The sequence below is a fragment of the Trachemys scripta genome, chromosome 2, assembly GCF_013100865.1.
Source record: "Trachemys scripta elegans isolate TJP31775 chromosome 2, CAS_Tse_1.0, whole genome shotgun sequence".
Taxonomy (NCBI): Eukaryota; Metazoa; Chordata; order Testudines; family Emydidae; genus Trachemys; species Trachemys scripta.
In genome coordinates this window covers 65,202,882-65,213,072 of record NC_048299.1, presented here as the reverse complement: position 1 = coordinate 65,213,072, position 10,191 = coordinate 65,202,882, and the positions used below count along the sequence as shown (strand labels likewise).

At 40.5% G+C, this 10,191-nt stretch overlaps 1 protein-coding gene across 1 annotated transcript in view; it reads right to left on the bottom strand.

Moving 5' to 3' along the window:
* The window catches only part of KCNH8 (potassium voltage-gated channel subfamily H member 8), a 343,253-nt gene that overhangs the window by 151,445 nt on the left and 181,617 nt on the right, over positions 1-10,191 (bottom strand). The window lies entirely within an intron of this gene.

Sequence of the window (10,191 nt, the reverse complement as noted above, 5' to 3'; positions counted from 1 at the left end):
GTATCAGGGGGTAGCCGTGTTAGTCTGTATCTACAAAAACAACAAGGAGTCTGGTGGCACCTTAAAGACTAACAGATTTATTTGGGCATAAGCTTTCGTGAGTAAAAACCTCACGAAAGCTTATGCCCAAATAAATCTGTTAGTCTTTAAGGTGCCACCAGACTCCTTGTTGTTTTTTTACGAAATATTTGTGACACTTACAGCTGGACAAATACTGCAAAATGTTTTTTGGTAGATAATCATTCAAATTTACAAACAGATTCACTTTGAATGTATTTGTAAAGCCTTTGGGGTTCACTCTATGAATATGCCTAAAAAACAAAATAATTTGCTAGAATATTTTCCCAAACAGTGAAAGTTAAGCAAATATTTCAGAATATCAAAGGAAAGTGGATTTTCCATTCATAAGCTATAGCAAACATCACTGAAATTTGACCTTGAGAGTTACATTCATTCAGTTGGGGAACAGATATACATCACATGACCTACACAGCCAATCAAAACTACTTCACCTTAATATACCAATTTTCACAATGAACCCCCTGTGAACAAACTACAGACACAGATTTATTTGAAGAATTTATCTGGTAAACAATTTTCAAAAACAAATTTGGGGAAAATCTGTTTGCAGGTCATTCATAAAAAGAAAAAGAAGCAAAATTTACTCAAATTGTTATGAATTAATCATACTACCTTCTTGTAAGAGAAAGAAAGTTTGTTTCAATTTACATGAGACAGACATGCAAACACACACATATTGTATTTAACTTTAGCATGATATGAAGTAGTTTAAACTGATAAAAGATTTAGGCCTGACATTAAAGTAATGCCAAGATTTTTTCTTGCATTATACAGTTAATGGATTTCACACCACCTTTATAATTGGTCTGATCCAGGAAACTTAGACTTCTGTGAGTGGTCTCATTTCTTATATAAGGATTGCCAAGATCGTTACACAAGTTTTAAGTGAACTGCACCACAAAGGCAATAATTTGCTAATGAATAATTTTTTATTTCAGTTCTTTTGCTGGAGAATATTTTCCTGGGGGGCTAGCAGAACTAATGCACATTCTGTATTTGCATCAAAGAAATTTGGAGTACTGGATATTATTATTACAACTTACAGTTCAAAAATTAAAAGCATCAATTCTAACTGCAGTAAGCAGCATTTTACCTGTTGGAATCTGTACATTAATGACTCAGGAAACATCCTGTTCCTCAAGTACATTGATTTTGAATTTAGGGTTGGGTCTGTGCTTTTGATTGATGTGAATCATTGAAAGCTTCTGCTGGAAGATATGCCTTAGCCCACAGATAAGCAGTCTGTAAAAGAGCTGAACCAAACAGACTAATGCTAGCCCTACCATATAGGAAACTGAACTAAGATATGCATGGTCCATTCCAATAAATTCCCACGGGGGCACAGTTGGACCCTAAGCGCAAAGAATCCTCATTAAGTTAATTTAGCAAAGCACAGAGCTCACCTTTCCAGAAAAAAAGCACCTTGCTTTTCAGAATTGGACAGACTCTGATTTTAGTTACATCAATCTACTGACATTACTCTGGATTTACACCAGTGTATTCGAGATCCGATTTTGTCCCCAAATTTTCCTCCTTCTGCCCATCCCCAGGGTGAAAGTAACATTCCTTTTAAACATACAATGAAGTTGGAACAGACATCATGAAAACCCACTACAAAACCCAGTTTGTTTTTAAACTAGAAAAGAAAAGAAAAAAGCATGAAAAAATAGGATTGCTCAAATACCACATTCATCTGACACTTAAAGCTACCATTGTTTAAGCTTGTCACTGGTGATATACAGCATGCATAGTTTAGGGACTTGTTATCCAAGTCTCTTATAATCAGCAATAATTACTCAAATAGCCATACGCTTTCAGTATAGTATCTATGGGCATGTCTCCCCTGCATCTGGGAGGTGTGTTTCCCAGTTAAGATAGACAGAAGTGTATTAGCTCTGCTGGAGCTAGCATGCTAATAATAGCATGTAGCCAGTAGTAGCACTGGAAATATCCTTGGCCAGCTGCTTTAGTACAAACCTTTTATGGAGCCTGGGTATGTACTCAGGCCGCTGGCCCAAGCCGCTGCCCATGCTGCCTCAGGCAACACTGATATTTTTAGCACACTACCTTAAGCAGAGCTAGTGTGCATAGGTCAGCCTGAGCTGGGAATCGCACCTCCCACCTGTAGCAGACATACCCTACAAGGCAAAGAGCTCTATTTTAATGAAGCACATTCCCCAAACAAGGCAGAAATACATCTTGCGAAAATGATCATATTCTTTATTTTTCCCCCTCTATAGTAACAGGAAATGTTTTTACAAAATTCTTCTTTTCCTAATGGGCATGTTGATGTGGCTAGGTGGTGCTGATGACTGTGAATGTTAATCCCCATCAATCCACAAGATGTAGGAATTAATAAAGAATAGGGTTGGCCAGGAACTGACTATTTCCTTTTCTGCTGGGAAAATTCCATTAAATACCATAGAGTTCCTTTTAAAGGACTCTCCTTTTCTGCAGGACAGGTAGACTTTAAGGCTCCCATCCTGACTCTTCCTATGAGCTTACCCCAGGGTTCCCTCTACACTTTTACCTCTTAAGCAGTCTACTTCATTTTATCTTAATATAAACCATTTGCCTTTTGATGCCTGCTATATGAACGTTAACATTATTTATAATTACTTTAGGACCAGATCTTGCCTCACACATATATTTAACATGACCCAATAGACATTAGAGAATACATATGGTGCACTGGGTAGTCTTGTTCCCCAGAGGAACAACTTGTTTGAATCTTTCTCATTTGCAGAGGTCCCTGCAAATACAAAGTTCAGATTCAAATACATTCCCCAGTTCCCTCATTTTCAGTCTCTTCATCTTTCAATTAAAAAAAAAAAAGTCTTCTCCTGCTGAACAGCAGCATCTAGTTCATGAACCTTTTCATAATATTATTCACTAACAGAAGGACTTGCCGAGCGTCTAGCGCTGCTATCACCAGGCCTGCAGTACAGATAATGAAAAGCTTCACAAAATACAGTGTGGAAATTGGCGTGCGTTCAGCAAGCCAAGGTTGCTTCTGATTCTGAAGTTATTCAATATGAACATAACAGATGGATAACAATTGTGCGACTGCAGGTAAACTCAAACTAGCTTTGCCTGACACAACCTTTATCATTGCAAGTTTCTCTGAGAATGCTGATATTCCTGTCTTTTCCATCCTCAGCCTCTTCATTCTTCAAGATCAAGGGCTGAATTTCCACGGTTGCACTAATCTGAGCTTTTGCCTTGTTCTTGTTTTCAACAGCTTCATCCTGTTTTCCTATGTTCCGCTAAGTCCAGACTGCTGTCAGTTAATTTTTAATCAGACAGTTTAAAATCTTTCTATTAGTTCTAGTTCTCCTTTGAGAAGTATCTTCTCTTCCAGCTCCTTTTGTTTTAGGTTTACTGATGCTAATTTAGAATTCACCATTTCTCCATGACCTTTCTCCCACTTCTCTTCTGCAGTGGCAAACACTAGCTCTCTCTCTTTGCTACAATTACTCAAATTACTTCTGAGATCTTGCTAGGTTAGCTTTGTACTCTGCAATAGTAATCCATTTTTGCAGCTGCTGAACCTGTGGGGTTTTTTTTCCACTCGCCAAATATAATTTAAGTCCAGAAGGGACCTTCTGATCATCCAGTCTGACCTTGGGTATATTACAGGCCGCCAACACTGCCCAGCCACCCACACGCCACACCCACCAATCTGAATTGGACAAATGCATTACTGCCTGCAGGAGACTAAACTATTATGTGTCATAGGCAGAAAAGAGGAGGGACTGAAGTGCACTGATGCCCAAAGGCCCTAGTAGTGTTAGGAAATTGATTGAGATATACCCATAAGAACTGCACCCACCACTGCAGAGGAAGGCAAACAAACCAACCAACTAAAAAAACAAGGTCACTACCAGTCTGACCTAGGAGGAAATTACCTTCTTGAGCATGTGAGCAAGAACCAGCCAATTAAGCACCTGAGAGAGAGACTGCTTGGCCTCACCTCAGAGTACTGCCCCCATGCCCAGTGTCCTATCTCCAACAGCAGTCATTCTTGATGCTTCAGGGGAAGGATCACAGCAAGGGTGCTAGAACCTTTGTAGGAGTGGGGGCAGCAAGGCCAAAGTTCCCCCTCCCTCTCCACAGTTGGCTGCTCCAGCGGTGAGCCAGCTTCCCTTTCTTCTGGCATCACAGAAGCCCATGGCAGGTGAAAGGTGCAATTGCAGTGCCTCCCCAAAAAGATCTGCAGGATATATAAATTTTGTGCTTATGTTTCTTTTGTTAAAGGGGGGGTGGGGGGGGGGGGGGGGGGAGAGGAGCCTGGCACAGCTGCTTCCACTGGCCTGGAATACTTGACCTCTGCAATTCTTTTTGGATTATTTTGCACTAGCACCATCCCAGGGGAATTTCCAGGAAAGTCTAGTGAACATTCCTAATTGTGCCTGAAAGACAGTATGATCCTTAAAATAGTGCGCTAGCCCACAAGTCAGGAGACTTGGTTTCTCTTCCCACTGACCAGCTGTATGACCCTTGGATCAATCGCTACATTTCCCTTCCCACCTTTTGTCTGATTTGTTTATTTAGATTATAAACTCTTCATAGCAGGGACTATCTTTTACACGTGTGTATAGCACCTAGTGTATTGGGATCCCAATCTCAATTTGGCCTTTAGATGCTAGCAAAATACAAATTATAATAATACCAAAAAATATATATATTTTTTTCTTCTAGCTGTATCTTCATGTTTTCTTTCTTGGACTTGCACTATTGTTCAAAGTTCTCCCTCAAAGAATATTCCAGTGAATATTCTTTACAGGCTGATACTCCACATCATCCTTGAATAGCAGTTGTCTCTTCATTAGACTCCTCTAGGTCATCCTATACTCATGACAGAGTTTCATAAACCTGAAAAAGACTTGTTCTTTCTCCTTAGCATACTGCTCTAAAAATCTTTCTTCTGTTGTGTTTTTTTCAGTTATTGGTGGTTTCTTGTTTGTTCTTGTCATAGGCCTCGGTGAGTTTAATTATATTGCAGTACAGCTCTTGAAATTATTTTCCCTAAGCAGGAAGAAATCTTGAGCTTGACAAGAACCAAGTTTGTTCCTCTGCTTTAAGTTCTTGATTATAAGAGTTATAGTTCTTATCTTCATCTTTTCAGAATCTTAGTTCACTGTTTAAGTTCCTGATTTTTTGCCTCCCTCCTAGGAACAGACAAAGCAATAGGAAAGACAAGGAACAAAGCAGCATGTCTAATGTGATCAGCAGTGCCTTAGAGCTACCATTGTAATATTGCTATGAACACTAAAGTTACTGTAGCTTGGGAAAAAAATCAGTTTTGACAAGTCAGGTTCTAGGACAATTCTAGTTGTGAATATAGTCAATTAAGTCCTTCTATTGATACACAAATGTGCTTTCTTATTCAGGGCTAGGATGTGCCTTTAAAGCACAGCCCTGAGTGTGGGGTAGTGCAGACCACAATATCTCCCCCAAGCTCTGCAGTACACAGATGGTAGTCTGCACTGCAATTAAACACCCATGGCTGGCCCAAGTCAGCTGACTTGGACTTGTGGGCCTGGGCTATGGGGCTGTAAAATTTGCAACGTAGATATTCGGGCCCAAGCTCTAGGATCCTGTGGGGGTCCTAGAGTCTGGGCTCCAGCCTGAGCTCAAACATCTACACTGCAATTTTACAGCTCCATAGCTCAGTGTAATGATCCTCTGTAATTAAAATGGTACTATAATATATTTATTTTCAATGAGTCAAAAATAATGTGGGAGGAATGGAAGCACTGCCTGTGCCTAAAACCAACCTTAATACTAACCTATTGAACAGATGGACAGTGTCCAAAAATGGCTAATATAGCATAAATCCTAAGGCATTTGACGTTCTGCTACTTCTCAAATAGGTTATCCATGTGCACTGGAATTTTCCATTTAGCTAAATACACTTTTCACTGCAGCCTCTTGATTTCTTAAATTGATTGGTTACTTGGCTAGTTGGCAGGACCCTTCCATGTGTATAAAAAAACTAAACCAAACTAACTATGCTCTAGATTGTAGAGGCTTAACAATTGGTGCCTTTTCCTTCTTTTCTACCATCAACCATAAGTATGTAGGCCATACTTTCAGCATGGTGGACTGAAAAAGACTTGCAAGTCATGGTGGATAATCAGCTGAACGGAAGCGTCCAGTGTGATGCCGTGGCCTAAATGACTATTGTGATCCTGGGATGTATAAACAAGGGAATATCAAGTAGAAGCAGGCAAGCTATATATCTTTGTATCTGCCACTGGTGCAACTGCTATTGGAACACCGTGACCAGTGCTGGTGCACACAATTCAAGAAGGATATTGATAAATTGGAGCAGGATTCAGAGAAGAACCACAGCAATAATTAAAAGATTCAAAACATATCTCAGAGTGAAAGACTCAAGGAACTTGGTATGTTTAGATTAGCAAAGAGAAGGGTAAAGGGTGATTTGTCGATAAATACCTACATGGGGAACAAAAAAATTATAATAGAAAGCTCTTCAGTGTAGCAAAGGTATAATCTGATGCAATAGCTAGAAGCTGAAGCTAGACAAATTCAGACTAGAAATAAGGCAAAATTTGTTTAATAGTGAGGGTAATTAACCAATATAACAATATACCAAGGCTTGGGGCAGATTCTCCATCACTGGACATTTAAAAATCAAGCTTAGATGTTTTTCTAAAATATATGTTCTATTTCAAACAGAAAATTAATTCAGGGAAGTTCTGTGGCCTTACACAAGAAGGCTTAACAGATAATCACAGTTGTCCCTTCTGGTTTTATAACCTATGAATCTACACCTTGGGTACATTCTTTTAGATATCTGTTCTAAGTGTGAAAAAGATGCTGGATTAAGCACCTGTTGTATACAGAGTATTACAATTGACTTTGGTTATTTTAACTTTTTTTTGTTCATGTTAAAAATCAACCTTAGCGTGCAGACTGAAAGCTTTGATGAGAATATTTTGGCTCTGTGGCCAAATATTAAACTAGAGATCATTAATATACAGCTATTTTAGGACTTCAGTCAAGTGAACTATATCTTTCTCTTTCTAGAGACTAAGTCCGATGAAAAAGTATTTTTTCCTCCACATCCAAAGCCATATTTTTCATTTAATGTCACTTTACTTTCATATCAAGAACTTTTAGTTGCTGCAAAATAAAAGCTGATAAAATTCAAAATCTGTTTCTAAATTTTGTTTAGAAATTAACTTTAGTTTTGTTTTGTACAGTTTTCAAATTGAATGTTATGTTACACAAAAATACATTAAAAGCACATTATGGTTGCAGTCAAGCTCCCAAAAGTGAGCAAGTGCCAGAGTTAAGCTCACCTGTGCAACTTTAATTGTGTGTATTCAATACGATAAATTTTTAATTAAATGGTCACATACTATTTTTTCCACAGGACTCCTGCCTCATTCAGTGCACGGTGCTCACTTAATTAGCTGCTGTTCAATATTTTTTTTCCGCCCTATTATTGAATGTGTGGTCCCAGGCCTTTATTTACTATTTGCACACTATTTGTACCCTGCTCTGAAAAAAGAATTACTAATTTCCCCATGGGCCTATCTATGTCAATCATCACTAATAAATGAGTGCTTCGCAAACATTACTTTATTTTCATAATGCTCCGTAAAGGCGAGGGGGTGGTATAATCCCCATTTTATAGATGGGGAACTAAGGCAGACGGGGAACTAAGGCAGATGAATTAAGATCAAAAGTATCCATTAATTCATAGGTGCTGGTAGTAGTAGTGCTGGGGGTGTCCACTATACAAATTATTCCAGTACCCCTGTATTAATTTGGCACACCCAATCTGAGCTACCTTGGACCTGAGTTTTCAGAGTATATAGCATTATATAGCACTAATATATTCAAAGCAGTTCCCATTGACTTCAGTTGCAGTTGTGAGTGCTCAGCATTTCTGCAAATCTGACCCCAAGGTCTCAAGTCAGGCATGCAGAAAACGAAAAACACAATTGGGGACTACCTGTGAGAAATGAATTAAGATAAAACAGCCAATTTAATTCTGACATTTCCTAATTTTAGTGCTTGACTTTGCAACCTTAACATTCTTTTAACATATTTTAGGGTATGCAATTTTCTGCATGTTTAAAAAAGTGAAAAAAGTAAAATTCCATCATGTGGAATCATATTGACACTCATGAATCAGCAGGGTTGAAACCTTTACATCTGCCACACAGACCAAGGTCATTTGAGCTAACAGAGTAACTGATAGCAGTAGGAGGTTGTCATCTTAGATGTGAATCAGAACTCGAGGGCGATGACTGACGAGACACTTTGCCAGTGGGCTTCACAGATACTTGCTGACAGCAGAGGAATGGTGAGATTCGTGAATCTTGGGTTCCAACCCAGGCTCTAGATGGAAGGAGATGCTCTTGTGGGCACAGTCTCTTCTGCCTGTTCTCCTCAAGCTTGACTCTTTGTGCCCCATTCCCTCCTACTTGACTCTCTCTCAATCATGTCTTATTTCCCACCCTGCCTCCTCAGTCCTGTCCTACTGTCCTCATCTAGCCGGTCCCAGTGTCCAATCCTCAGGCTTCTCAGCCTGGTGCCAGTCAGTCGTAATCTCCACCTCTGGCTGCTCTGTCCCAGGCTGCATCCTCCACTCCCAGTCTACTTGTCCAGTCATTCCCAGTTTCCCCCAGCTCCTATCCCCGGTCTCCTTGTCAGCAAGTCCAAGTTCCACCCATCCTTGCCTGATCTGTCTATATCCATCTCCCCTGGCTCCCAGTCCCAGTCTCCACCCCTGGATTCCTTTACCCCTGGATTCTCACTGTTTCCTTTACCAACTCCTTGCTCCAGTCTCTTCACCCAGTCAGTTCCAATTCTCCCCTCAAAGACCTTCCTCAGTCTCACCCAATCCCTTATCTCCCTAGACTCCACTCATTTCCAGGCCAAGTCTCCTTGCCAAGCCAGTCCATTCTCCCCTGCACCCCCCCTCTCAGTCCCAATTTCCCTCCCCGCCACCACCAGCTTTCAATCCCACTCTCCCTGATAGGCTCATTGTCCCAATCTACTCCTTTCTCCAGGTCTGACTCCTATCACCACTACACATAAATTGGGGGGCTTGTCTTTGTGGTCTGCTTCCAGTCCGTGGCTTGATCAGAGGCATTACTTTAATCAGACTACTTCCCAGTGTTGGAAGATTCAGTATTTGAGGGTGGGCACTAAAGAATATGTAAGTCCTCCTTTGAAGTGGCAATGTTTTTACAGTGGTCAGTGACCAAATCATTAAGGGTTAGGTTGTGCCATTTAGGCACAGACCTTTGTTTAGGGTTGTGAGGAGCTGCATTGCCCCAGTAGAGCACCATAATAACTGTGCCTCTGAGTATGCCTCTCAGAATTTGCTCATACACCAGGAAACCTTTTTAAAAGGTGAGGCATACTCCCCCTTCTATGGCCAAACAGAGTTGCTAGCTAGCAAGTTTGGGTGGGTGGGTAGGATGGCTCTATTAACTTTTTACCTTTTCCTGTGCCCTTTGCGGTGTGCCAAAGGGAGTTGTTAAAGGAGCAGTCTCTGAGTTTCCATGAGTGCAAGGACAGCACTTCTGTCCAGCTTTTATGTAAGTTCCTTATTCCCCTCCCACAATACTGTGCAATTGCCACACTTAGCAATCCACCTATTTCCTGGATGTCAGTGATATGATTACGGTCAGTGATGTGTCATGGCCCCTCAGGTTTAAGGAATTCTGAGAAATATCATGGCTCAGCACATAAATTAAGTCTTGTTTCTGTTTCTCTTAGGATCATGTACATTGGATTCCTTTGCAAAGGTTTAATTGGCAGTCAGTCTTATTCACTGAGGCAGAGACAGCACCCACGAGTCCTGCTTAATGGCAGCAGAGACTAAATGTGCTGATAGGGCATCATGGAGTGTTGTGGGACAAGCATAACTAGTACTATTGCATTAAGATTCCCAGAAAGACTATTCTCTAGAAGATTCTGAATACTCACCTGTGTGGAGGTGGGGCAACAAAGGAGTCCCCCATATGGGGTTAAAGTTCAAAAGGTATTGGAGACATGGGTCCAAAGCCTCAGCTGGAGTAAATAAGCATCAGTGTCAATGGTGTGATGCTGGTCTACTGC